Here is a 3,449-nt window from a genome sequence, read left to right on the forward strand (position 1 = left end):
CTCTCAAGTGTGGGCCGCTCATTTTTCCACATCACAGAAGTCCCGGGCCAGGGAGCAGATCCCTCTTGCCGTCCCCAACCCTGTCTCCCTTGCTCTGAGGCTGGAAGTTTTCCGCAGGGGCTCATGTCACTGAACCGCGCTCCTTGCTGCCGCTCACATCTCTTGACCTCCTGAAGGTCTTCCACGTTCACTGAAGACCATGCCCCCCAGGGGCTCTCCCTCTTCCAGATTCACCACCATCTTAGGGAACTCTGGCATCTATAAGAAAACCCATCCCACACCCAGTTTCTGGACCTCGACTTCAGTGACCCTTACTTTTCCAGCACTTTCAGCCATGTTCACAGACTTCATCACTACTCTGAGAAAGGTCCTGGCCAATCACCAAAATACTCCCTCTGTGAAAGTCACATTTTTGTCCTTTAGTAAAACAGTTTTAGGATCAGATGAAATACTATCTGCATACACACCTGACAGTCCTGGGCTGCTGTGAGGGGGACAGCCCCTTGCAGCTGGCTTTCAGAAATGGTGTCAAGGTCACATTGAGCTTTTCTCATACTGTGGTTTGTTTCTGAAATGTCTGGTGGAGGCTAGCATGGCATTCTAGTGAAGTGGAATCCAGATCTCCCACGCCGGGAGGGGTGCCCTGCTGGCTCAGTCAGAAGAGCATGAGACTCTTGAGCTCAGGGTCGTGAGTTCGAGCCCCACGTTGGGTGTAGGGATTACTTAAAAATAAATAAAGAAGCAACAAAAACGATCTTCCACGCGGGCGAGGGAGGCAGTAGAGTCTCACAGTCAGAAGACCAGAGTATCTGGAGCCGGACGAGTCAGGGTCTATCCTGGTGGCCTCACCTGCGGGCCCTGTGACCCTGGGCACTCACCTAGCTCTCCTGAGCCTGTTTCCTTGTACTCTGAATAAGGAACTCATGTGGGACTTCTGTGAGAATTGAATGAGGTGTGCATGAAAGGCACATGGTAAGGATCAAGAAATACGGGCTAGCGTTGCTCTTACTATTACATAGAAAGTATGCTTTGGGGCGCCTGGGGGACTCAGTCGGTTAAGCGTCCAACTTCGGCTCAGGTCATGATCTCGCAGTTCATGGGTTTGAGCCCCGCGTCGGGCTCTGCGCTGACAGTGCAGAGCCTGCTTTGGGTTCTCTCTCTCCCTCTCTCTCTGCCCCTTCCCTGTTCATGTGCTCTCTCTCTCCCTGTCAAAAATAAATAAATAAACATTAAAAAAAGAAAAAAATGTTCTCAAGAAAAAACAACTCCTTCCTCCGTAGAGCTTTGTGTGACCACCATCGTCAGGACACAGAACTGTCCCCTCGGCCCCCGCGATTCTCTTGTGCCTCCCAGCCCTGGACAGCCAAGGATCTTTTCTCGGTCCCTCTAGTTTTGCCCTTTGAGCATGTCATATAAATGGACGCATACAGCCTGTAGCCTTGCGAGACGGGCTTCTCTCACTCAGCACGATGCTTCTGAGATCCATCCCTATTGTCGTGTTCATCAGGAGTTTTTTCTCTTTATTGCTGAGTCGTGTTCCATTGTGCGGCCCCACTCATCTGTTACTGGACATCCCTTTCCCTTTTCATTTGTACTTTTTTTAAAAAGGTTATTTATTTTGTATAAGAGAAAGCGAGAGCCAGAGCGAGAGGCAGACAGAGGGAGGGAGATGTCCCAGCAGGCTCTGCACCAGCAGTGCGAAGCCTGATGTGGGGCTCGAACCCATGACCGTGATATCATGAATCGTGATATGACCTGAGCCAAAAATCTAGAGTGGGACGCTTAACCAACTGAGCTGCCCAGGAGCCCCTTATTTCCTGTCTTATTTGTCTGTTCCTCTCAGGTAGAATTTTAGCTCTGTGGGAAAGGGGATTTTTGTCTGATTCACTATTGTATCTTCTGTATCCTCGACACATAGCAAATGTCCAAGAAATATTTGAATAAATGACATATATTCACTTAGGGCCCCCTAACTGTCAAATTCAGTAGGGTTTCTTTTTTTAAAAAATAACTTTTAAAGTTTATTTATTTTGAGAGAGAGAGACAGAGAGGTGGGGGGGGCACAGAGCGGGGGAAGGGCAGAGAGAATCCTCAGCAGGCTCCTCGGAGCGTGGCCCTCATGAACCATGAAGTCATGACCTGAGCTGAAGCCAAGTGTCAAACACTTAACTGACTAAGCCACCCAGGTGGCTTCGATATTTTCTTATCGGATTTTGGAGCAGTATTTGGCATTAGTAACCAGTAACTTTTTGCCCTCCTCAATGTATACAACTTCTCTAGGAAATTCTATCATAGCCATGGCTTTAAACACCGTCTACAGGCAGATGACTTCCAAATCTTTCTCTTTGGCCTGGACCTCCTACCCTGAGCTACCAAACCAAGCGCTCAGCTGCCTCCTGAACACGTCCACCTGGGTAGCACACAGGTTCTCAAAACTTGACATGCCTAGAACCCATTATTGCCTTTCCCCTTGATCACATCAAATGTATTCTTTCTTTTTTAAGTTTATTTATTTATTTTGAAGGAGAGAGAGAGAGAGAGAAAGTGGGGAGGGTCTGAGAGAGAGGGTGAGAGAAAATTCTAAGCAGGCTCTGCACACTGTCAGGGCAGAGCCCAACGCAGGGCTTGGTTTTCACAAACCGTGAGATCATGACCTGAGCCAAAGTCAAGAGTTGGATGCTTAACTGACTGAGCCACCTGGGTGCCCCATGAAATTAATTCTTTCTTCTGTATTTTTCTTTTTAAAAAATTTTTTTTAATGTTTTACTTATTTCTAGGAGAGAGAGAGAGACAGCATGAGCAGGGGAGGGTCAGAGAGAGAGGGAGTCACAGAACAGGCTCCAGGCTCTGAGCTGCCAGTCAGAGGCACCTGGCCTCCTCTGTATTTCTTATCTCAGTAAATAGTACCACCATTCAACGTGCTGCCCTAAGTCAGGAGCCTGGGATTCCCGGGAAATCCAAGCTCCTTAGAATGACTTACAAGGTCCTTAATTAACAGTTTTCTGGGGCGCCTGGGTGGCTCAGTTGGTTAAACATCCGACTTCGGCTCAGGTTCTTGGGTTCGAGCCCCAGTCAGGCTCTGTGCTGACAGCTCAGAGCCTGGAGCCTGCTTCGCATTCTGTGTCTCCCTCTCTCTCTGTCCCTCCCCAGCTCATGCTCTGTCTCTCTCTCTCTCTCTCAAAAAATAATAAACATTTAAAAAAATAATACTTTCCCTAGCATTAAAATCATCTTTCACGCCCCATACTCCTTAGCAATATTTCTGTACTGCCATTAGCTCTCCTTATCCCCTCTGAAGACTTTTCATTTATTCAGATGTTTATTTGCTACCTACTATGTGCCAGGCACTGAAGGTCCAGCAGTGAACAAACAGACAAGAGTCCCTGTTCCCACAGAGCTGAAATTCTAGTGGGGGAAGAGGGAAAAACAAAAAAAAAAAAAAAATAAAA

The 3,449-nt window shown here is 47.7% G+C and overlaps 1 protein-coding gene across 1 annotated transcript in view; it reads right to left on the reverse strand.

Annotated features, from left to right (window-relative positions):
* SLC25A43 (solute carrier family 25 member 43) overlaps positions 1-3,449 on the reverse strand; it is a gene marked incomplete at its 5' end in the record, with an annotated part of 33,201 nt that overhangs the window by 1,944 nt on the left and 27,808 nt on the right. The window lies entirely within an intron of this gene.

Source organism: Crocuta crocuta, unplaced genomic scaffold (genome assembly GCF_008692635.1).
Source record: "Crocuta crocuta isolate KB4526 unplaced genomic scaffold, BGI_CrCroc_1.0 scaffold944, whole genome shotgun sequence".
NCBI lineage: Eukaryota > Metazoa > Chordata > Mammalia > Carnivora > Hyaenidae > Crocuta > Crocuta crocuta.